The sequence below is a fragment of the Notolabrus celidotus genome, chromosome 22, assembly GCF_009762535.1.
Source record: "Notolabrus celidotus isolate fNotCel1 chromosome 22, fNotCel1.pri, whole genome shotgun sequence".
Lineage (NCBI taxonomy): Eukaryota > Metazoa > Chordata > Actinopteri > Labriformes > Labridae > Notolabrus > Notolabrus celidotus.
The window spans coordinates 15,251,856-15,278,444 of record NC_048293.1 but is presented as its reverse complement, the minus strand read 5'-3'; the positions used below and the strand labels follow the sequence as shown (position 1 = coordinate 15,278,444).

At 42.4% G+C, this 26,589-nt stretch overlaps 1 protein-coding gene across 1 annotated transcript in view; it reads right to left on the bottom strand.

The window, feature by feature from the left end:
• Window positions 1–26,589, bottom strand: part of c22h14orf180 (chromosome 22 C14orf180 homolog) — a 201,358-nt gene that overhangs the window by 134,032 nt on the left and 40,737 nt on the right. Inside the window, exon 3 of the mRNA XM_034675757.1 lies at window positions 14,946–15,124. The gene's annotated coding sequence lies outside the window, so the exon portion shown is untranslated. The remainder of the gene's footprint in view (window positions 1–14,945; window positions 15,125–26,589) is intronic.

Sequence of the window (26,589 nt, the reverse complement as noted above, 5' to 3'; positions counted from 1 at the left end):
AGCTTTAGATATAACACAAACCAATAATACTTCAATAAACTCAGAAGGTTGTTGATTTAATACCATGATCCTTCTAAGACCACCATTTCTGCTGTTTTAGAATTAAATTTCTGTATTTTTTCAAGTGTTTTTGACTAGTTTATTCCTTTGTTTAAGTAAGGTAAGAAGAAATGGTGCATTGTTAACTCCCTCACAAAGACCACTGTAGTATGAGCTCTTTTGTGGCGCCCATCCCTCCAACAACAGAGCACTGGACCATGTGACTGACACTGCTGACTGATGGCTTTTGTCAAATCAATGAGATGTGAACAAGTGCTGTGATAATGTTGTTAGTAGCATCATTTTCTTTTGTTCATGGTTGAGGAGGTGATTGATGGAGGGGATGGCCTTTTTTTTCTTTTTTGTCCAAGGTCAAGAAAAGCTGAGTGTATTCGATTTAAACTTACTGTGCGGGAGGTGTCCTTGAAAGTGCAGCACAAGAAAAGAACAAAAACGACAATCGCTGACACATAGGTTTTAAGATGAACTGTTGAAACTATTGGATTTCATGTGTTTTTCTGTTTTTTTCAATATATATCTCAGACATCAGGGGATAGATCTACCTTTCAGCCAGTGTGCAGGGATGTGAAAAATCTAACAGATGTAGCCAGGCAGTGAGTTATTCCTGTGAGATTACCATTTGTCCTCTGTTAAATGCATCCAGTTTGGCCCTGTGAAAAGCCACGAGGTGCATTCAGAAAAGCTTGGAAACAAAAGGCATAAATGGTTTCATAGACCTTGTGTTCATTAAATTCTGGGAAAATGGTGCTTAGCTTTGATCACAGGAGCTGCAGTCTCCATCAGGAAGAGAGCGACAAAGACTCTCACCATTCATTTGATGAAAAGAGGCCTCCTTTAACACTTAAATTAATATCCCTTCCCTTTCATGGCGAGCTAATCAACTGATTCTCGGCTCAGGCGTCAGCAACACAGTTAAATGGTTTAAAATTACCTTTTAACAAATCCCCACATTTGTAATTTTGCATTGAAGGATTAACTTTATTGGAGGAAATCAGGGAAAACTTTTCAACACCAGCTTCAAATGAGTGAACATTTTTACCGTTGTTGTTGTTACGTTCCACGTGGCTCTGGCACGTTGTGATTATGTGGCTGCTAAACTCCTGTCACTCTTACTTCACACCAAACTCACTGGTGTATTCTCCCAACTGGATTTTTAATTAGCTAAACTGAGAATATTAATTAGATGAGAAAATACTTTTTTTTTTCTTTTTGTTAAACAGATTAGAGATGCTTACTCGATTCCCAATTAGCTGCTTAATTTAAGCTGTATGTGCTTGTTTGTGTGGAGCCCAGTTTGTTCCAAAACTAATACCCGGTATGCAAATGTGCTTGGATGCAGCAGCTCAGGGTAATGCAACAAGAGACAGAGAGCAAATGAATGTGTATGGATTTAGTTTCTTTGATCAGCAGAAGCAAAGCATGGCGGCCATTTTCAAAGAATTTGATAGATTCTTAATGTAGCATCAGGAGTGGTTCTCCTCTGGGGAACTTTTGTTGAGTGATGACAACTACTCAATCTTGGGATTCCTAGTGAGGTATGATGAGCGAAATACTGTTTCCAGACCATAATTCAAACATGCTTTCATGAAACTCCCATTCTAAGAAATCATTTGTTTAAATTTGGAAATATCTCTTGGCAGAGTGAAGCTACAATCAAAAGCCTTCAGCATATTGTAGCCCTTAAGCTGATTTTGCTTTTAATCTGGCAATGTATCAATGTTTCTTTTAATTATGTGTGAGAACTTCAGGATAGATTTTATTGTGCCCAACGGGGGAGACTTCAGAATGCTTAATATGCATGCCTCTAGAAGACAGATGCATAACAACATACAACATAAACATTTGTACAAAATGCACAGTCCATTATTTTGATAAGTGAGCAATGGAATTTAGCTCCACTAAGTCAAAGTGTGGTTCCCATTATCTGCAGAATGAGACACCGTACACTGTAATGGATCATTAAAAACTGCAGGCTGGATGACATTTTCACTTCTGCTCTTAACCATCTGGTGGCACTCTTCCAGCTTCCACAGACCCAGGAGTGCGCTTCATGTACAGTCCCATAATGGGACCAAAAGCTGCTGCGCCCACTGAACAAAGGCTTTTGTGATGGAGATCACATTCGCATGATCCTTACAGTAACACTCTCACTATCAGATGGAGTGTCTGTACAATGCGGTTCCTGTTTACACTAGTCCTGACTCTCTGTTCTGTTTCTTTGGAAGCCTTTGGAGCAGGTTTGAATACAATGAATTCAGAAATGCTGATCTGTGACAACCATGACGTGATTAATGAGATGCATCATTAAATAATTATATCAGTGATGAAGACCACCTCTGTAAATGATTTCCACATTACAATTCATTAAGCTGATTCAGTAAGTGGTTTCATTACAGTCAGATGGACAAACACATCACAATCAATCAGAGGTTCACTCAGAAGATCTCTTTTTCTCGGGAAAAAAATTTGAATTTCAACATATTTTGGGGGATTTCTCTGTAGAGGATATTACTGACAAGAAACATCAGGAACATAAACCAGACTGAAATCATTCACATATTAATTAAACTTGGAATAAAACTGAGTAAAACAGGAAAACAAAAACCAACCACCACCCGACTCAGTGCTGAAATTGATGACGCAATATTTTGGCACTAGACTTAATGCAGCCCGTATGGCAGCCGTCCTTTGTGTGACATGATGATTTCGCACCATGAGCTAATGTCTTCAACAGAATCAGAATGGCTCTTGTTGTGAAAGGACTTAAGCCCCTCTACTCCCAGAGTGGGAGCAACCCCTTCCCTCCCTCTCTCCCTCCACGCCCACTATTTTGACAGTCAGCAGCCCCTCCTCTCCTCTCCTCCCCTCCTCAGCCCTAATGAGCCATCTCCTGGGGCAGGGCTTTACCCCCGCCAGGGGTAAAGAGGCCATCATGTTGCTCATCTAAAGACGACACATAGCCATGACTTCCCCCTAATTGTGCGCCTGTGTTGGCTCATTTGTTTTCGTCTTTAAAAATTCACCCCCATATTTTCCCCCTCCCCGCTGATACACCGGCTGTAAGCAATTTGGGGGGAGGAAGATTGTCTCTGCTGGCTTGGGAGGGCTTTGAGGCCTCTCTCTGATGTATGGAAACACACACACACACACACACACACACACACACACACACACACACACACACATGCACATATAGAAAGACTTACAATGAAAATATTAAACACAAACATTCTTCATTATGCTGACAAACACACAAACACAGAGTAGTGAGACCCCTTGGGACTGTTTGCATCTGTGGCGAATTTCAAAGTAGTAAACATCAAACCTAGGCTGACTGCGACCTGTAGGAGAGGAGACCTTTAGCTGGCACATTAAGTATTGATGTGGTAAACTTATGCAGATTGTTTATTGACCGGCTGCACAGAAGAACTGGGGGAAGGACTGAAAAAAAAATCACGCCTGTCTAGCCAACTCCACTCCTTGGTTTAATTAGTTTGATTTCTGAACACGGTGTAAATGCACTTCCTCTTCATGACGGTTAGGTTCTAATACCACAAACCAAGAAACAATTCAGCAAATAATTTAAACACAGGCTGCTTTGCTTAAGTGCTCCTCTAGAGTAATTCTTCAGTTTGCACAGGATGCTTCTAGAAACGCAGACACAATTAGTCTGTAATACCTCAATCACACACAATTACATCTGATTCAACGTAAACACGGCCCTCCCCTCACTCACTTGACTTGGCTGTGACATTTGCCAGGTGGTGTTTGCGTTCACTGTGTGAAGGCTATTATTAGTCCAATACAAGCACCTACAAGCATCCTGTTCATTTGAATGAAGGCTATTAGGACACAAGAAGGCTTCGACCTCTAAAATCCACATTTTGTCAGTAAATTTAATGTTGTTTCGTGAAAGGTTTTTGCCGACTCATATCCATCCAACATGCCGATCTATATGACTAATGCTCGTGGACCTAACAAGAGAACATATCCATTTACAAGTGTGGTGATCTTATAAAAGATTATTGAAAGCTGCAGAATGTCTACTTGAGGCTGGCTCCAAAAGCCAAGGAAACTCTGTTAGAAAGCATATTTAAACATGCATTTTTAAAGCTGAATTTAAAACGTGTTTAGACAGGTACAAAAAACACCTTTGGTCCGTTTATTGGGAATGTGCACAGTACATCAACTAAACACTGAAACATCACAGATGTTTACTCTGTGGCTACCGACGGCTTTAAGTCAGGGTCAACTGTAAGTCAGTATCATTTTCTAAAAAGTCATACCTTTCTTGGACCTAACATCGACATGACCAAACAGCAACATAGATTCTAAATAAGCAACAAAAAACAAAAGAGTAAATCACAGTTACAGGTGTTATTCTGTCAAACAGACTAAAGAAAACATTCCTTTCAGTTTTTAAAATCCAACAGTGATTTTTCCCAGCAGTTCACAACAACAACACAAAAAACCTCCACTCGGAATGACAGCAATTTTAGGTTATAGGCTTCCTAAGACGTGTGAAGTGCTGTATCTGGGAGATTTAACAAAGGAGAAAATACAAAGCAAAGACATGTACCTGGTTGGACTACTACTACTGGCATCAAAGAAAGCAATAACAAGAAAGTGGTATACGGAGGACCCCCCCCACTCGGAGAAACTGGTTGGACATTGTTGAAAAACTACACGATATGGAGAACTTCACACATAATTTTAGACTTCAACAATCTGCCTGCCAAGACAAATGGAAAAAATGGACGGACTTTATAACCCATCAAAAAGTTTGAAGAGAATGGTTGATTTTAAAGGAGGCTAAACCAACGTTTGTTAACTGACACCAATGTTTGTTTGATGTGTTTGTTTTGATGTAACCTTGTCAGGAAAAGCAAATAAAATATAAGTTATAAAAAAAAAAAACCTCCACTCTTTCATTTCAATCCGCATTATTTTCTGTTTGCTATAAGCTAAAACAAACACTGCAGTACAATGAAAGAAAAGGATTGAAAAGAAAAAAAAGAACAGGAAATGCTCACACACAGGATAACAGTCCAGTCAGTCTGGTTCATGTTTATAGTCAGTCTGCTGGTCTTCATGTCTGCAGCCAATGTACTTTAATGCTTTAACACTCTCCCGGGACTCAAGAGGCTTTTAATTCCAGAGGATCTGGAGGACATACAAGAATTTGGCAACACAAAACACTAACTTGAACGGGCAGTTCCACCAATAAGTGACACCACATACTTATATTTAGTAATAATAATAATAATAATGCATTTTATTTATAGGCGCCTTTCTTGGCACTCAGGGTCACCTTACAACATTAAAAACAAACAGAGTTTAGATAGCAAACAGTTAATAAATCCCAATTTAAAAAGTTTTAAGTGAATGGACAGAGGAGTTGTGGTCAGATGGAATAAGCCAGTTTAAACAGATGGGTTTTGAGTTTGGATTTAAAATGTGGGAGTGAGTCAGTGTTACGGAGGTCAGGTGGGAGAGAGTTCCAGAGCTGGGGAGCAGAGCGGCTGAAGGCTCTGCTCCCCATGGTAACAAGGCGAGCAGGGGGGACAGTGAGGTGGATGGAGGAGGAGGATCCGAGGGTGCGGACGGGTGTGGCAGTATGGAGGAGGTCAGAGAGATTTGGAGGGGCGAGGTTGTGTATGGATTTGAAGGATTTAGTGAGAGCTCTTCCCTTATTCCCACGGCATCTGCCATTTATGAGGAGTGAAATGAATGAAATGTTAACCGGTGGAGGTGTGTCTGTGACGGTTATGACTTCCAACTTTGGATGAAGCATTCAGAGCAGAAAATACAGATTGTTGCAGGTTTTGTTAAGGTGGTGGGAACTCTGCTAATGTTAGCCACACTCTAACTAATTTGCCATTGTTAACCTGAGGACTCTATGATCCAGTGTTTAGCAATGTTAAATAAATTGTGCTCAGTTCTGAGTGTTTTCTGAGTCTTTCCATACCTTCACACTAGTCAGTCAGAATTTAAATTTCAGATTCACCAATAAGAGATTAGTCTATTTGGAATAAATCCAATTTTGGATTAATTGGGCATAATTAGGGTGTGGTTGATTAGGCAGCAAGGCCATGGCCTCAACTCAACCTCTGTGCACTTCAGTACTAGCCAAACTTTTGTTGGAGTCAACATTTCCAATGTGGCGTCAACCATCTTTGGGTTTGGGCTTCCTAACGCCTTATCAGAAAACTTCAATGCAGTCTTAGTTTAATGCAGCCAATAAAAACAAAACAACAAGAAGTGTTGCTTAATCCCTTTCTGTGACTCAACAAGTTGATCAATATACTAATAGTTGCAGCTATACAGCCAGCATAAAGAAATGAAGAGTTGTTATAGTCTTAATTTAACCCTTAAAAGAATCCCCCAAGGCTGACACACGTCATATTATACTGATGACAACACGATATTGATAACAATCAACATTGTTCTGTAAATGTGAGAAATGTTTCAGTCAGCTGCTGATTATTTCTACTTCACTGACTTTCTTCAGTGTCTATCAGAAAGCAGACCGATGTCAAATGTTGGATTCATGTCCCTGAAGAAGCCATACGCTGTCTTAGATGTTCTCAGATATGCATTTATGGATCATTATGTCACCATTTACCCACACTGAAAGGGTCTGGCAGCATCATTAACTCCATCCACTAAGGGCGTTCACTGATCCTGGCCAGAGATTCTGCTTTCTTTCCTCTGACTGATTGTCAGAGGTTAATCTCCTCTAATGAAGGGTAATTAATTACCAATTTGTATATTACATTACCAGACATTTTAAAAGCCATGGAGAAACGATGGGCAGAGGGAGATGGAGGATACCAATAGATATAGAAATGAGATACTGCAGTGAGAGAAAGATGCTGAGTGTGCTGGTTTTGACCGAGCAGAGTAGGCATGGGATGAATAAATGGATGTTTAAGATGAGATCTTAAGATGGGAAAAAATTTGTCTCATGTTTTAGATTCAAGTAACATATAACTACCAACTGAAAAGGAACAGACTGCATAATGCTGCATACTTGATGAGAACATTACTTTTTTCCTCTTTATAATCTGATTCACTAAAGCTGTTGAATTCAACTAAAATTGCATTTTAATTTCATGAGTGTGAGGCTCTGGGAGAGAGACAGACATCAATGTCGGCTTCCTGTGAAAGACGCATCATACTGTCAAACAGCGCTGAGATGTGAATTAATCTCATAGTGTTTAATTAAGTGAGCCGGGCCCTTCTGTTTTACAGTGGGAGCCTGTGCTTCTGTGGAGGAGGGACGACGGTATAGATGTTAAAGAGCAGGCTGCAACACACTGTGTGATGATTCATACAGCGCACAATGCAAACAAAGAAAAGAAGAGATACATTTGCGTCACAGTTTCCTTCAGAATGATTCAAACCTGTTCCCTCTCACGGTCTCATTTTCATGTTAATGTCACTTTTCAGGATGCAATTTGCATTCTTTGTAAATCCTCACATCTTCCATGAAGGCATTAGGGAGCTGATATTACAGATCAAATCCAATTTGCAATAAAGATTTACACTATGCAGCCTCACTGTGTGATACCTTGATGGAAAAAATCTGATAAAAATCACAGAGCATTCTCAGGTGAGTCACCTGCACTACAGACTGTTCAGATACTGCCAGCTGATACGGTCTCTGATGCCGTGCTGCCTGACTTGTTGTCTCCAGCCCAGCGTTACACAGTGTTATGGCATGTCCTGATCTTCTGTGCATCCAGCCAACCCAGCAAGGGTGCATGGCTGGGAAGGTGTCCAAAGCCAGGCAGCACCATGTGCTTAATCCCAATGAAACTACAGCAGCTGATAACTACAAGGTTGCAGCAGTGGAGGAGCACGACAGAGACGTAGCCTGGGTTCCAAATTCACTATGACGTTTCTGCTCTATCCCAGAGAGCTTCAACAATAGATAAATACAGAGAGATAAAGACAGAGAGACAGTGATACAGTGTTTTTGCCTTAGGTGAGACACCTGTTACTGTCTCGACATGACGGAGAAAAGAGAGATCAGAGACGAAGCTCAGGAGAATGGGCTTGGTGTGTGTACGGCTGAGCTCCTACTGCTGACACAATTGTTCATAACCGCTTTTGTCAAGTTTCTGTTCTCACATATAAAAAAAAAAACAGCCATGCAGATGTAGCAAGCATGCTTGTAGGATCACACGCTCACTCCTCCAGAAAGAACACCTACACACACAGCAGCGCATAAGCTTGGTCAAAGGTCCCTTTCACTACTCCTCCTGTGAAAATCGATCGCTTAAAACCAGCAGACAGAATACTCCTCGTTTTTCCTTTTGTGTTTCCCATTGATGCATGTGTTTCTATGGATGTCAGCTACTGGAAATACCAGAAAGCTGAATACTAGCAGGCACACACACAGTCAACATGTTGAGAGTGGGTAAATCAATGCTGGCAGCCATGCTAGAGTGAGCAGACATTTAATAGCATTAGTGTCATTTATCTCCATGTTTAGGTAAGAGAATCCGCCTGACAAAAAAAAAAAAAACGCTGATATGCGACACAAACGACTGTACACACAGAGCAAATTTAATTAGCGCCTGTTTTTCAAGCATTGTCAGTGCATGAACGGGGGTTGTGATGGGCATATGTGTCCGTATCTACAGGGGGATGTGCGCTTAGAGAAACGCTGGAGCAGCGAGTCAGAGAGCACACAGTGGTGCGTGAGTGAATGTGGATGGAGGGGATTAGCCTGACAGTCTGATTGGCATGCAGGTGGAGTACTGCCTTCTCTGAATGCAGCAATATTTGCAGCAACCCTCTGACAAGCAGGTGCCACTCAATCACTGCAACCCCATTCAAACCTTTTCCCTTAAAGTGCAGATGGTGCAGAGCTGAATAATGAAGCCACAGCTGATGTCCCTTTGAAATCCACATAAAAATAAACAACAATAAACAACACATTGTTAAAATCAATAGCCTGCTCCAGCTGCGGTTGATTATGACAAAAAATAAGGAAGTGAATGAGTCTATGTGAATTAGAAGTGTATGGACTTTTACTAACATGTCAGCTAACACAGCAATACCCTGTGCACCTGCAGCTGATCTCTATTCTGCTGCTGCACCGTGCCTTCAGGGGAGGGTTTTTTTTCAGCTTCCATTCTCGCCCCACATGCACATTCAGTACAGTGACACAGAGTGTGTCAGGTCCTGCTATCAAGCGCCAGATAATTGTATGGCGTCATAGAGAGCCAGCACATGGAGTTTAAACTCGCCTCCAGCCATGACCACCCTTCAGCACTGTGGAAACCAGAATGTCAGAAACAGCAGAGAAAAGGAGTGCAGACACTGAGTTTGCTGCCTTGAGGGAATGATATAACCTTGCACAACGTGTCCCTGGTGGGACAGTACGTGAAGGATTTCTTCAGCCAGCAGAGGTATTTTATAGAGGAGGATGCAGCAGGAAATCACCTCGACTTTGTTAATCAGGGAGGCGATGGTGCAGAAGTCTGTAATGGGATTATACCAAAAAGACAATTTCACAATGACTTGTGTTAAAAATAAGGAAAAACAGAGAAGTGTCATGCTGGGCGTAATCTGACAATGTCTGTGAGAGCAAAGGCTAATCTTCAAGGGCTTTCAGTGCAGCTAGAGGTTCCTCAGAGCTAAGACTTCTTGTGTGTGCTCTGTTTATTTACAGTTCGACTAGAAACTTCAAAATTGGGAGTCGGAGATGAGAAGCTATGACTAAGTGGGGACAGTTTTCTGAATATAATGCTGAATACATCAGACGATGGCCAATGGGTTCCATAACTACATTACATTCAAAGCATTCTGCCTCACATGGGCTGCTTCCCTGCTTACAGCCAGGGCTTGCTGGGTTGCCAATATACAATCTGAGGGCAAGGGACAAAATGCTGGTGTTTGAAACATTTTGCTTTCTGTTATTAGAGATTATAAAGGGCAGATTATGCTGCTTGACACAGGAACCTACTATGGAAGAGTTTATTTCATGCCTTTGTCAGCAAAAGTAATATTCTAAAATGCAGGATTTGGCTGCAAAACACAGGCTAGCATGCCTAAATCCCTGCAGGACTGGGCCCATGTACAACTGACTCAAGCAATTCCAGCCGCGGTCCACATTAAATCCCTAAACAGACCTAAAGAGATGCACAGCAAGAGAGCACGCCCTCTGAATGTTACTGATAAATTTGCAGACATCAAACTTGTAGAGGAAGGATCAAAAGTCTACCAGAGTGCTGAGCCACAAATCACTTCCACCCGAAACAGACTCCTGCTTTGAGACGAAGAGGAGGCAGAGCGCTTTGGCTGTTGAGCTTGCTGGGCTCTGTTTTCAATATCCGCCTTCAGAGTCAGGTCAGTCTACAATGTTGTCGTACGCATCAACTCCAAACAAGGTATTTCTTTTCTCATCCAAAAGGTGGCTGGAGCGGACATGAGCATACAAACTTGTGCGTTGATGTGTCTGCAGTGCTCCCACCAAACACTTGAGGGCAGTGTGGGCTTTATGATGGTCTGATCGCCTGTTTCCGTTCCCGTAGGTTTTTTCGTTTGCTCTTTCCCCGTTGATTCCGAGTATACTATGATAATTTAGAGCTGATACTTGTTGGCATTATCACGCATGCAATGCCATCAAGCGGATCAATCACAGGGCATGGAGTCTGCGTATTGTCAAAGCGTAGTTACATTTTGGAGGAGGTGCAGGTCAGGCTAGGCGTCGAAAAAGAGCTAGGCAGACCTATGGTGTAGGCTATGGCGTAGGAAATGTGTAGGCAATGGAGTAGGCAATGGAGTAGGCTATGGCGTAGGTAATGGTGTAGGCAATGGTGTAGGCTATGGCGTAGGTAATGGAGTAGGCTATGGCGTAGGTAATGGTGTAGGCAATGGTGTAGGCTATGGCATAGGCAATGGTGTAGGCTATGGCGTAGGTAATGGTGTAGGCAATGGCGTAGGCTATGGCGTAGGCTATGGCGTAGGTAATGGAGTAGGCAATGGTGTAGGCAATGGCGTAGGTAATGGAGTAGGCTATGGCGTAGGTAATGGAGTAGGCTATGGCGTAGGTAATGGTGTAGGCAATGGTGTAGGCTATGGTGTAGGCTATGGCGTAGGTAATGGAGTAGGCTATGGCGTAGGTAATGGTGTAGGCAATGGTGTAGGCAATGGTGTAGGCTATGGTGTAGGCTATGGCGTAGGTAATGGAGTAGGCTATGGCGTAGGTAATGGTGTAGGCTATGGTGTAGGCAATGGTGTAGGTAATGGAGTAGGCAATGATGTAGGCTATGGCGTAGGTAATGGAGTAGGCTATGGCGTAGGTAATGGTGTAGGTAATGGTGTAGTCAATGGTGTAGGCTATGGCGTAGGTAATGGAGTAGGCAATGGAGTAGGCTATGGCGTAGGTAATGGAGTAGGCTATGGCGTAGGTAATGGTGTAGGTAATGGAGTAGGCTATGGCGTAGGTAATGGTGTAGGCTATGGCGTAGGTAATGGTGTAGGCAATGGAGTAGGCTATGGCGTAGGTAATGGTGTAGGCTATGGCGTAGGCTATGGCGTAGGTAATGGAGTAGGCAATGGTGTAGGCTATGGCGTAGGTAATAGTGTAGGCTATGGCGTAGGTAATGGTGTAGGCAATGGCGTAGGTAATGGTGTAGGCAATGGAGTAGGCTATGGCGTAGGTAATAGTGTAGGCTATGGCGTAGGTAATGGTGTAGGCAATGGAGTAGGCTATGGCGTAGGTAATGGTGTAGGCTATGGCGTAGGCTATGGCGTAGGTAATGGAGTAGGCAATGGTGTAGGCTATGGCGTAGGTAATGGAGTAGGCTATGGCGTAGGTAATGGTGTAGGTAATGGTGTAGTCAATGGTGTAGGCTATGGCGTAGGTAATGGAGTAGGCAATGGAGTAGGCTATGGCGTAGGTAATGGAGTAGGCTATGGCGTAGGTAATGGTGTAGGTAATGGAGTAGGCTATGGCGTAGGTAATGGTGTAGGCAATGGAGTAGGTAATGGTGTAGGCTATGGCGTAGGTAATGGAGTAGGTAATGGAGTAGGCAATGGTGTAGGCTATGGCGTAGGTAATGGAGTAGGCTATGGCGTAGGTAATGGTGTAGGTAATGGTGTAGTCAATGGTGTAGGCTATGGCGTAGGTAATGGAGTAGGCAATGGAGTAGGCTATGGCGTAGGTAATGGAGTAGGCTATGGCGTAGGTAATGGTGTAGGTAATGGAGTAGGCTATGGCGTAGGTAATGGTGTAGGCAATGGAGTAGGTAATGGTGTAGGCTATGGCGTAGGTAATGGAGTAGGCTATGGCGTAGGTAATGGTGTAGGCAATGGAGTAGGCTATGGCGTAGGTAATGGAGTAGGCTATGGCGTAGGTAATGGTGTAGGCAATGGTGTAGGCTATGGCGTAGGTAATGGAGTAGGCTATGGCGTAGGTAATGGTGTAGGTAATGGAGTAGGCTATGGCGTAGGTAATGGTGTAGGCAATGGAGTAGGCTATGGCGTAGGCTACGTCGTCAAATTGATGCAGAAGTATAAACCAGGCATACGGTTTTCAATCTAAGAACTCACAATAAAAGGAGTTTTGGTTTGATTTATACCTCTTTTACCCTCCTAAAAACAAGAAAAGAGATCTAGTGTGGTACCTCAGTTGTTAGAGGCGTTGATCAAGAGTGTTGGCATAGTGAAGGTTTACAGATCAGTCTTGAATTGTACTGGTCACAGACTAAATAGAGCTGCCCCAACAATATCAATTATATTCCACAATTTAGATGATTATGTAAAAAGGTTAAATCCTGCCTGAGACAATAAAAGCCAATGACAAAGCAACAACAAACACTTCAGCCCTTGAAGCTCAAGCAAGAGCATAATACTTCTGACATTTATTCAAACAGACGGTTCACAAGCTCCAGTTCTCACAGAAGACAACCCGGCTCGTGTTGACCCTGTCTCACAAACCATTTCACATCCAGAGTGCTAAGACCTGCTGCTTTTGTTTCCTTACACTGCAAAGCATGATAATTATTACTAAGTCTTTGCAGCATGTCAATGTCCGTTTTATTCACATCTGCTGCACTGTGAGGTGTTACGTCTCTCACTCTGGCTCACATGATTATCGTTATGATATCCTGCAGAGTGTGATGCAACACTTCATCAAATATTAGAGAGAGAGGGGTCAGCAGCAGTTCCAAAAGCAACAATTCTAAGGGTTTTTTGAAAAGTGAAATAGTATCAATGCTGGGTTTGCTTGTAGAAAACATGTGTTTTAAACAAGGGGAATGCAGCCTTACTCTAAATCATCCAACAATTAGGTGGAAACCAATTCCAGAGACAATCAAGTCAAAAGATTATTTTTCTTCAACCCTCTTCTCGACACCTCTCCAGACGATCTGAATCGAACAACTTAAGGTGTCCTTTAATCCACTTTATCATTATCACCCTCCCTCTCCTTGTTTCCCTTCTCATCTGCACTCAGACCATGAAGTGACACCTGACCCTGCTGCTCTTCGAGGTGAACACAAAGCCTAATGACTTAGAAAACTGACAGGACGATTTCTCCCCGTAAAGCGCAGAGAAAGGGTGAGAGTAATTGAAATTTTCTAAAAACTGATCTGGATCAGGAAACCCGAGGAAAACAGAATTAAACACAGCAGTCCTTTACAGTGTGACAAAGAGCTTCTATCAACACCTCTGCAACCTGCTGTGATACTCTTTCTCCAAAATAACAAGTGTAATGGAAGACACAATAGGAGCTGTGATTTAAGTCAGCTGTCTGCTCCACCGGTGGATATATCTCACATGAAAACGTGGACACAACACTGAAACTAAATAAGCCTGTTTAGAAATGTATCTTAAATAGTGAGGATTCTCAAACTCTGAAAAGGAAGCGTCACTTTTGGTGGCCATGTTTCATTCCTGTCTTCATCACAGAAAAACAGAAAGCACACTTCAAGAGGGGATACCAAATGTTGGGGGCCTTTTGGATGTCAGGAAGCAAACTTAATTTATAATAATAATTTGTCTCTGTAGAGTCGTGAGATGCTGACAGGTAGAGTTTGACATGTCTCTAAAAAGTATACTCATCATTGGCTTACCACTACGGAAGAGGATCAGGGCCGCTGGAAAAAAAATAAGGTGCAATATTTTTTTTTAATCCTGAGATTAAAGTCAGAATTAAGCGATTAAAGTCAGAAATCTGACTTCTTTCTCAGAATTTTGACTTTGATCCTCTTCTGTATACCACAGATTATCATTTGGCATCTTGATTTCTGCTTGTTTTAGAGAACTCAATAGGTGCCATTCCTCCCTGAAATCCCACTTTCAGACGTGGATGGATATATGAATTGATAAGTTGTGGAAAGGATCACTTTTTCGTTGCATTTCAGGAAAAAGTAGACTATTTAGTCAGTGTTTCCAAGCCCTAGTTGTTTCTGAGGATTGTTCTGTTTGTTAAATTGCTCCAACATTTAAAATAATATCTTTCTTGATGGGAAGGATTCAATGTCTTGTCATGGAGAAACTGCTTTAGTTTATAGACCTGCCAGTATTTCAGATCCTGAGGGGCTCGCAGTAACATGCTGACACCATTTTATCCATTTAGTTGAAAATGAGAGGAGAGTGCCTCGCAGTTTTATGATCTTATCCCACTTGGCGAGATTTCTGTCGCTCCTGGTATGTCTAACGCCCAGGGCATGGAAAATAGAAAATATGCTCTTGTTGCTCTCCCTCTCTCTCTCTCTCTCTATATCTCCCTGTCTGTGAATGTGTCCTACCGTTACAAACTCCTACACACTAAAGTATTTGTCTGCGCGCAAAAATATTTGTGTGGGTGTTTGCAACCCCTGAGTGCTTGCCCTTTGCTTGAAAAAATAGCAGAGCTTGTGTACCTGTCATCTCGGAGCCTCTCAGCTGCATTGTTTACCTCTTCCTGGAGTCTCTCCCGGCTGGACTGAACGATGCGCTGTGTGCAGAGTGAGTCAGCGGATCAGAGGAGAAGGCAGGCTTTGGGTTGAGTGCAGGCTGCGTCTGGCAGACAGAGACAAACTTTGGCCCAGTGATGAGTGACCTGTGAGGAGGAGATGACAGTCAGAGACAGATACCACCTACAGGAGAGGACCACAGAAGGTCTGATGCAACAGACTAAAGCCTTTCACCCTCATGTGCCTGTATGACTCTGGATCAAAATATTCTCCATCTTTTCTCTGTGCCATGGTTGTTGTTTACAGTCTGGCTTACAGCTTAACACATGAGAAGTGAGGAGTGGGAGTGGAGACAGAGTCTACAACCAGATTTCATCAGTACTCAAGTACTAGTTTATACAAGTAAAAAAAATCTTAAGAAGCACTTGGTCATAGTTAGTCCTGTTTTATACCTATGCATCAAATCGACGGCCTTTTTTCAACACAGAAGTCTATGCATGTAGCCTGACCTGCACCTCCTCCAAGATTTAACTACGCATTGAGATGACGTGGTCCGCTGGAAGGCATTGTATTTCCTGCATTTACAACACTTCCAGAATCGCTGTTCACCAGCCATACATTGACCGCGCATTTCATCTCCTCCGACATCTCCACTATATTTTTCCATGTTATAACAGCCATATCATAAACTGCAACATGTATCAGCTTGAAATTAACATTAATACATTCGATCGATGCAAAAAAGCAAGCAGAAAACGTAGGTGACCTGAGTATCAAAGAGACCACACTGTCCTAAAGTGTTTCGGCGGCGTATTGCAGCGCAACGTAGACGCATCGGCGCAGATATACATAGTGCTCATGTCTGCATTGGCCACTGCTGTTTGGACTAAAGTTTGAAAGAAATATGTTCCATCTTGTGCCCACGAGATAATCATATTGCTGTAATATTTCTATTCTATCTATAATATTAGACTTTATGACTATTTCTCTATACTGTGAATCTGAAATAAACAAACAGATAGGCCTATAATACTCTGGAGTAATCCTCTGTTACATTGACTTTATGATTTTGCTTTTATGTTCAGTATTTTGTGTTTGAAACTCACTTCATACACTTTTTAATCTCAGCTTATTACATACCGACTGTTTAGAAACAGAAGTATGTTTATGGGCTTAGGGCCTGTTTTAAGGTCCGTCTTTCTCCCCGTTATTAAGCTCAGGTGATGTGAAGTTTCAGAGAAGTCCGAGTCGCTGCAGCGTCCAATCAGTGAGTGATGTCGATAAGGGGGCGTGTCTGTCAGCGAAAAGACTCTGGCTGAGCCTGTTGTCTTTCAGCAAGCGAAGCAGATGGTTTCTGCTGATAACAGTACCATTTCTACAAGAGCAGATATAATATCAAGTACAACTTGATTACATTTGTGTCCTCCATTTGGCTTTATGTTGACAATACACATTTGAAATAGTTGGGGAGGCAAGAATTATAAAAAATATTTCTTTTTGGGACTTCAGGGGCTCCGAAAAAAGTCTGAGTGATTCAGTGATTAGATTTTTTTCAAGGTCTGACTTGCTGATTCTGATTTTAGCTAAGTCTGATTTTCTTTCTTTCTGGCATTAGCTTCTTCCACTGTGTGCATGACATGAAAAATGCGGCTTGAGCGTTGTGATTGGGACATGATTGGGTCAATTTGATCACAACGGAAGAGAATGAAAATGAGATCATTTCACTGGCAGGTCGATCGGTGCACCTCTAGTTTATACTGAACAGTTACAGGGTTGCAAAGCTAGAGACAGGAATAGAGTGAAAACAGTGCAGAGAGAGAGACAAAGAAAGAAACAACACCAAAGGACAATCTTTGATTACTCCTCACAACACACCACGCTGAAGACTGTGGGTGTCCTCCCAGGGTGTAAATCAATGCCTGTGCTCCCTTGGGCTCTCTGAACAGACGACAGTTCCAGACCTTGTCTCACCGACACATCCTGTCTATGCACAGGAATGGTGAAAATAAAAACACTCTGCATAAGAGTGAGGATGACAGGTAGTGTAATCTCATACCTGAGCTGGCGGATTATCAAAACTTGTTGCATGTGATTATAAGAGAAGGATTGTTGAAGGTGAAGATATGAATGATCCTCTGGGTTCCTCACTAACAGTGATAATGAGAACGGCACAGACCAGATGCAATGATTGAATTACCCTCATCAGCAAAAACCAACCAAAGGGGATAATAAATTTCTGCCATTGTGCGTCGAATGAACGATGTTATGTTTTCTATCTCTCACTGTAAGACAGATGTACAGAGTCACCATGAAAACCCATAAGACAACAGCCTCCGAATCCTCACTTCGCCCCCAATCACTCAGTGCTGCGAGTGACAGTTCTGCTTTGTAACAGAAGTGTATGTGCTTGTTTATCCTCCATCTGTGGCAGCATCTGTTTCATATTGTGCTCCCTCTCTGTTTGCCAGCATTTGGCAACAACACATTTCAAATGTTATTTTTATCTGAACACACAATGAGAATTAGGGAGGCAGCCTATTTCTGTGTGTGAAGACTGCACGACTGTCTGTACCACTTTAAGAAATATGAGTTATATGTATTAAACAGCAAGAAAGAAAGACTGTCAAAGTTTGAACTCATGTTATTAATGGCTGCCCTCTTACTCCTATTAATGTGAGCTCCCCTCAAAAGAAAAGGAAAGGAAGTTCATCAGTCTGTGTCACGTGGAAGTGCATATAAAAACCACTTGTGCTAAAAGCCAGGGTCAGTGTGGACCTTATGTCTTCCTCGTTCCATCTTCCACAAGGTCAGGATCCTGTCAAGTTCAATGACCCCAACCAAGAGTCAAGATTATGGTCACAGGGCACCATGTGTTTTGGATGGATCGCCATCTGTGAACTGGAGGTGAGGGTCACGGACATGACACTTCAGATTAAATTTCATAGCAACAGTGTGCTTGACTATGTACGGCTTACATACGACCATTTGCCTTGGATTGCAGCGTGGTGAGCCGTGCGGTCATAAATTCAATCCGAGACATAAAAGTGTCCAATCAAGACCACCCACCTTCAGTGTAGAGGTGTTCTTTCTCTCATCTGCTTTTACATTTCTTCATAATAACACTTTAAATTCACTTCTTTTCAAAGCTAAAATGGTTTATGTCATGGTTCACATGTTCTTGGTTCAAACTGCCCTACCGTATATCACTGCTGTACCCAAGAAACTGTGTAAAAAGTTAAAGTATCGTCTCTCTGATATGCTGGCAGCCCCTTACATGCTTTTTGCCTTTGAGCACGGTCCACATTGAAGAGTAATGGAGCCCATGAAATCAAAAGGGGTGCCAGCCATGCTAAAAGAATAAGAAGTGGGATTCACCACACACCATTTCACACATAGGGGGCTCAGAGCAGCCTGAGAATGAATGTCAGAGGTGTGTGCTATTGAAGAAAAACCTATGCATTTATACTGGTTTCACCTTCCCTCAATGCAGCGGGGGATGGTGCACTGTGCAAACCATGAAATGAACTATTTCTGAGACATGTCAGCCTAAAGAAAGCAGTGCAGCTGCTCATACCTGTAAGGCTACACATTCTAGTTGAGTTCAAGTTAAACACACAATACATGGCTACAGTACAGAAGGTGTTACTGTGAAGGGGTGGCTGTAAGCAGGGCTGTTTGAATTGTATTTGCAAACAATTTTTTGCAAGAGGTTGGAATCACTGTGTGACTCAGGATACAATATGATGTGATGCAAGATACTGGATAAGTAGCACATTATATAAAGACATTGTTAGGAGTGATGGGTGCTTAAAACCTCTTCTTTTCCTTTTTTTTCTCTTTACTTGGACTGGTTATGGGCAGCACGGTGGTGCAGTGGGTAGCGCTCTTGCCTCACAGCGAGAAGGTTCCTGGTTTGAATCCCCGGTCGGACAGGTGCCTTTCTGTGTTGAGTTTGCATGTTCCCCCAGTGCATGCGTGGGTTCTCTGCGGGTACTCCGGCTTCCTCCCACAGTCCGAAAACATGCTCATCAGGTTAATTGGTCACTCTAAATTGCCCGTAGGTGTGAGTGTGTGGTGAATGGTTGCCTGTCTTTCCATGTTTGCCCTGTGATAGGTTCCCTTCCGCCCGAAGTCAGTCGGGATTGGCACTAGCCCCCCGTGACCCAGAACGGGATAAGCGGTCAAGATAATGGATAATGAAATGGACTGGTACACATTCACAAATAAAGAATAGGTTCAGTCTTTTCTGGTATGTACGATAGTTTAAACGCACCTTTCTTTGGGTGCGCAAGAAGGTGCTCGGTCTCCTTTAAATGACGTCACATGACTGAAGTGATGAGCTCCAGCTGTGATGTGATGAGGACGCCGATTTGGACAACTAGAACGAGACAGAACAACAAATTGATATCCATGAACTTTGGAGAATCAGTCTTTATCTGTTAAATCAAGCCCATTGAACTCAAAGATGAAGCCTGGGCTAGCCACTCACTGCCACGCCATCCAGAGCAACCCGGCAGATGAGCATGCAGGTGAGCTATCCTAGTCTTGTGTTTTCGTTCATGAGAATCAGTCCCTTCTTCCCATTTTTATATCCTTTTCTATGGTTCAGCCTTCATGTTAGGGCTGGCTTTTTGCCGCTTAATTCATACCTCTACTCGGGACAGTCTGTAACAACACAATAAAGACATGATCATGACAGTAACTCTTCAATAATTGATACATTTAAGATTAAAAAATGCCCATAAGAAGGCAGAGTTCAGGATTAATGTATTTATTCACTTCACTATGGTGTGATTTCACTAAGATGAACATTATGCATGTTTTAGTCTGTAAATTTAATATACAGTCTTAAAGGTGACATATCATGCAAAATCGACTTTTTAATGGTTCTCTACCTGAAATATGTGTCCCTGGCATGTCTACAAACCCCCCGAGAATGAAAAAAATCCATTCTGCCCCTGTTTTGATTTATCCACCTTTCTGTAAATGTGTGTGAAACGAGCCGTTTCAGACTTCCGTGTTTTTGTTACGTAACAACAATATCCAGTCTGTCACGGAGTCAGAGCTCGGAGCTTGTTCAGCCCATAGACTGTATAAAATAATACTGAATCCCTCCCCCGATTTTTCATTACCTGCACAAATGTGTGCTAACAAGGAGCTTAGGAGGGAGGCATGCTAGTTGTAGGCTGTCTTAATAAACACAAAGGTCGGTTTTACTCCCCACGTCTGCAGATTTGAAGATCTAGTGGATGATTTTTATTTGTCATGGATAAGTGCTAGCGCTAATTAGCATAGCCACATAGCTACATGTTCATAGCTGTAGCTGTAGCTGTGTACCAAGACACACGTCGACATACTGACAAATAAAACAACAAGAAACACTAAATCTGTGACCAATCCTTCAGAAAGGTCCTGCTACAGGCGCCTCTCCGTCAGCATCAGATTCTGGATCAGATTCAGAGGGTTGAAGTAACGCGATCTCTGAGCAGCCGTGTATATTCAGCCAACATGTGAACATTAGATCAACCAGCTGGAGAGCCGAGGCACATCCACTTCCTGAGGGGGCGTGGTCAGAGAGAAAACGGAGTGTTCTGAGGAGGACTGAAGAAGAGGGCTTTTCAGGCATGCCAAAATCTGATTTCAAAGTGTTTTTTTGAGCATAAACTTTAAAGACATGTTTTGGGGACCTCTTAGACCAATATATATTGATGAAAAAAGCGTGATATGTCACCTTTAAAGAACGACTGTATAATTCATTGTTTGACCTGTAGCAGCTTCAGTCGTGTTCACCAAAATGTCAATAACAAACAGCATGGTCATTTTTGGGGCCGAGTAAAAAAGGAAACTCATCAATGCATTGCAATATGTTTTTTCTCAATTCAATATCAGCTCAGAAAAACCTGGACATGATTATTACAGTTGTAATGACACCTCACTCCTCTGGGGACACCGTAGCTGTTGTTGTGATTAGCGTTGTACAGAGACCCATCTCGACTAAACCGCTGGTAAGTCAACAAAATAGTGACAGAGGCAGGTAGTCAGTAAAGTCAGCGCCTACAACATTAAGAGCTGAGGTTTTAGGTTGAGATGTAAAAAAAGGACAGAAGAAGTCGTGCCATGCTACTACGCAACCATTTAACCGACACAACACTGAGGTTTTATAAGCTGTGGCTAAAGCTAAACCTAAACCTTTTTGTCTGCAAACGTCAGTAAAGCTCTTTGCAAGCAAGGGCTTTAGGAAGATGGTACATACACTGGAACCACGCTACGTCATAGCAACTCGAAAATACATGGCAGGGGCAGAGGTCACTGTTCCAAAGCTATACGTGGAGACGATAGAAGCAGTCATCAAGCCGTTAAGGTCTGGAGAGAGAGTGGCACTTAGGTGGGATGATGGACCTCCAGAGCGATGGACCCCTAAGTAACTATGCACTTAAGAGCACACTGTGCTGAACTGTTTGATTCTGTGTGGTGTCTTTTCTTTCAACAAATAACGCACACATTATTATTTAACAAATATTAGAAGGTATTGTAATGAATGATAGAGGTATTTCTGTCATCTATTCATGTCATTGAATTCACATCGAAACATATTGATAAATATGGAATCATATTGTGACCCAAAGAATCAGAAATTAATTGAATATTGAAATTATTGTGTCCATACGCAGTCGTTTTTCAGTCACCTTCCATTCCTCCACGGCCTTCAGTAAATCCCCTGACATATGAGCAGCACTGAAAGTCTTGTACATGACGCTGGTTTGTAACATGCAACAATGCTCTTCCCACTTGTTGTCAATGAAATGGGCAGTAATGACCACCATGGTGCATGTAGTCCACCCATCGCAAGCAAGTGCATCTCTCTCTGCAGACTTGAGTGCATCCTCCACTTTTCCTCTCGTCCGAGCATAAAGAGCTGGAAAAGCTTTTTCTTTCTTTCTTTCTTTCTTTCTATCTACTGTTTGCTTTTTAAAAATGAGTGGCTACCTCATCTCCACTTCTTTCTTTTCCTGCTGTCTTCTTCTTCTATTGTCATGCAATTAACTTCTTCTTCGGCCAATCGACATGTGACCATCATTCATGACATCAGCCATGAATGACACGACTCTGACTCCTCCACCATGAGGAGTCATGAAGTTGTGACACTGAGTCAAACTGGCAGGGAATCTGTTTTGAGCAGCATGTTTTTTTCCAATTAGAATATCAATATTTGGCTCTGGCGTATCTGAAATTGTATCCCACAAGTCAGGAAGATGATTTATTGCCATATTGAGATTTTCCGCCGAGCCTATTTATGCTACACATTGACAATCCATCCTTAAAGTCAACAGACAATTTCCCCTCCCTTCACTTTCACGAGAGAGCTCACACTGACTTGTTGGTTAAAATTAACTTGACATGTGGAAAATTAGCAAAGAATGAGACATTTTTAAATCCTCGTGTGGGTCAAACAAAGGCCACCTTCCTGCAAACTCAATAATGAATCCTGGGATTTAAATTTACAGCATCAATTAAGCGGAAAGTTTCCTGTAAAACAAAGGAAGTGACAGGAGCGAGCAAGGCTAATCCATATCAGCAAGGCGGAGCCACTCTGCCTTCCTCTCTCATGTGTTTTCATCCAGTCGTGATGCGTGTTATATTGTAGCACTCAATGTCATTACACTGCAGACACAGTAAAGAGATGTGAAGAGGTCAGTTTTACTATGCAAAGCTGTAAACCTATTTTATGGTGACTTTCATGAGGCCTTAGCAAGCCTGTCACTCTTTATCTGCTTAGCAGCCGACAAACCGCAGTTCCCCGGCGACCTCTGATCTTGCTTCTATTTGCTATTTGCAACCTCTGTTGCAATGTTACGTCCGGCAGGGGTCCAGAAAGTTGAAAGCTCAGCCTTTGAAGTTCGGGTGTGATTAACACACAGTAACAAGTCTTTTAAGTAATCTTACTTAAAATGGACCGATTTTTAAATCTCATAAACCGGCTGAACTTGAGTCACTGTCACGCAGAGTGAGCCAGCTTTATGTGACACTATCCCAGAAAAAAAGCCTCTCATTTATGTGGTCGTATTCCCTTAAATTTATAGACCCTGCTGCATCGGTGTTATTGCTTACAAAGGTGACTAATGATCCTGAGGTGAGAAGTGAAACTTGTCATTAGAGTGAAGAGTATAAAAAGGGGCAAGCTGAGAGGGTCAAGTCTTGTGTGAAAGGAAACAGGGACGGTGATTGAAACTGCAGAGTAAAACTTGAGCTATGGGCTCGTGATTAAACTGAAAGGACAGACATTATGGCCCCCTGATCATTTAACACCTTGATTGCCTGTCTGCCATGTCCCTGTCAGACTGACTGCTCCATCAGAGCTCTTTGTCTGGTAAGAGCGCCCCATTTGGTCCCGGGTCTTTCCCAGGAGACCTGAGAGGACAGGGGGAAAGTGGTCAAGAAAAATGTCCAAAATGTAGCAATTACAAGGCCTTCTGGGTCTTAACAGAACTCTGAGTTAAGAGTGAAGAGACATTGGCCACCTACTATACTAGCAGTGTGTACAGATTTGACCAAAATTCTAAATGTAGTATGTGAACAAGAGCAAAATCTACAGTATGCCAAAAATACCCGGATGTCGTGCTGTTTCGGGAAAATTTCTCAGTATGCATTGCACCAGTCTCCCTTTCGTACTGTTTCCCACAACACACAGCGCTAACGTTCCGCGTTACTTATAATTTTTTTAACAGGGGGCACTCAGGCTTTACGTGCTGAGAAAATGATTAAACTCCATATACAACACTTCTTTTTAAATCACAAGTGATGTTACAGAAGCAGTTTCACGATCAGATTTGCCGCTGTTTACTTCCGCTTTCTGAAACTGGAAATCCAGCGACGTCTCGCCCAGCATACTGCAAAACAGATCCAACAGAACATTCATACTCTATACTACTTTCAAACCCAGTATGTAGTATGCAGTACCTACTGCATACTACATTCGTAGATGGTATGTAGCAGTAGGTTTTGAAAACAGCCTTAATCTGACTGGACCTTTTATTGATGCTCATGTCATGTACTACATTATAGGGTAAAACAAGAGTTTTCTTTATGTCAACCTTAAAGAAACATCTTATAACAGTGATCAGGGTTATCTTATGCAGTGTTTTTCCTTTTCTAGTAGCATGGTTTAATAGATGGAATACTAACTGGTTGGTCACTTCATTCCTTTTTTGCAGACTGACAAATATGAACACCTTGGGGATCCATCAGAATCAGAAATACTTTATATATCCCGAGGGGAATGGGGAAATCAGTTATTACAGTTTCTCTTATACCCAATAAGTAAGACTATCAGAATATTAATAGAAAGAAGTAATAAAACAATATATAATATGAATAAAATAAAAATAACAATTATAATAAAAGTATGTAAAAAACAGGATAGTTTAGTATGAGCTTTGTACAAAAGCTCTGGGAATATATGGATGTTCAGTGTTTGGGTTATTGCACAGAGTAAAGAGGTATGGATCTAAAATACTTTTTGTTCTAGCCAGGTCCGAATTTTAATGTACTGAATATTTTTGCTTTGCCAATTACCATTGCATTTCCTTAAATCTAAATTTGTAGTCCTTGTTTGCAAATTTCATATTTTAGTACTCACATGCTAAAGATATTAACGTGGCCATTGTAGAAAAAAAACCATCACTGTTAGAACAGCTTCTAGCCGTTAGCTTGCCTGTATGTTCTGTCTCTTAATTAAGCTGACCCAGAGCTGCACACATGCAGTTCGAATTGAAGTTGAATGTTTTTCCAAAGCTTCACTCGTCATCGAGGAGCAGAGCAGAAAGCTTTGTCCACCAGCACTGAAGGCCTGAACAGAGCAGGGGGGTGAGCTGAAATATTTCTATAAAATGGAGATTAAAAGCCCATTTTGGTTTGAGTCAGGGAGCAAATTATGTCCCAGTGGCTTCTCTTCTTCGAGCTTTCAATAAAATGCCTCACAAATTGGTAAAGGGTTATGGGGTGCCACATCAAAATGACAGAATAATTATGGAAAGAGCTATTTCACTGGTATAAAAAGGAATGAGAAATTGTGAATGAGGGAGGTGGACTCTCAGTGTGATGTGGCCGTTCGATGTTTTATACTGCATTCACTCCAAAATAATAGAGAACATAACAGCTTGTTTCAGCGCTCAAAATGAATTAGGGCAGAATTTATTGTACACTTTTGGCTCACAGCTTCATTCTCTTTATCATTGGTTTTCATGAAGCTCAGACACCCCATTCTGGTCCCAACCCAGGAGGTCTGGCCCTCCCAGTGACCCCGGTGTACCCCTCCAGACTAAACAATGATGCTGGGTCAACTCCTCGTGGCCCATGACAGATGGCTGGCTCCTCTCTGTGGTCGCCACTCATGGCCAAGGTCACCTCCCCTGCTCCCTGTGCACCTGCACCCCAACACTCCCATCATCATCATCTTTATTCCTGCTACACCTATAGCACACGCCACTGCGCAAATCCCCTTCCCTCTGCTCCCCCCTCCCCTCTCCCCTGTTAACAGAGAAAATGAAGCATTTAGATTCTGCTGGTGTGCGCTGCAGCATGCTGAGTTGTACATACCACCTGCAAATAATACCTGTAGGTCAACAAAGCGGGAAAAAAACACCACTGTGGTTGGAGATAAATTCACCACAAGACATTTTTCACCAATGAAGACATCATTCTAGGTTGGCAAAAGACGACAACAAAACGGAAAAGCAATAAAAAGACTGTGAGATAATGTTGAATTACAACAAATGCCTCCCTTGCATTAACCCAGAATCAATTGGCACCTGTGTCATGCTGGAAAATGCTCCACAGCAGAGCGCCATACAGGGGGAGCAGTATTGACCAGAGGCTGTGATCCATGAGACAGGCTACCTGTCACCATCATCGGAGTCCCTCCCTCACCCATTCAATACAGCAAACCATCAGATCAATGTCCACAGACACAGTCCTCCCCCTGCAAAACTAATTATCTGAGCATTTTATACTGCCAAGTCCCCTCCACGCTTTGTTTATGCAGGCTGCAATTAGCGAAAGAGTCAATAAAAACCTGAGGGAGGTTACCGGTGGAGGAGGAACAATGGCAGAAGGTGAGAGGTGGAGTCTCAGGAAGGCTGTACCCTAAAGGAAGCTACAGCAAGGCAGGAGGCGAGAAGGGAAGTATGACAGAGCAGACTGTACTCTGGGAAGATTCTTCACGACACATGTTCCGTCACGGACTGTTCCTGCGAGTTTCTCACAAGTCAAGTCCGAGTGCAGTGCCAAAGTGCTGCATTCTGTAGCGTCAATTTCCCAGAAGTGTGATACTGCTGGCTCTTTATCTCACTTCAGCATGCACAATTAAGTTGCCGTGAATATTTATGGCGGGTTTAAAGACATCTTTCTGAGTCCCCCAGGTGTCGCAAAGTGGCTGTAATCAGAATTCAGGGGAGTGTCCCGCTCTCTGTCGATAGCCTGGCTTGTCTAGAGAGAGCTGTAAAAACCCAGAGCCTCAATCTGCTTGGAAAGGTCTGCTTAAGTAGCAGAAAGCTGCTAGGCTAAGTTACAGCAGCAGCTCGTGTTCTTGTACTGCTATTACCTTCATTAACGG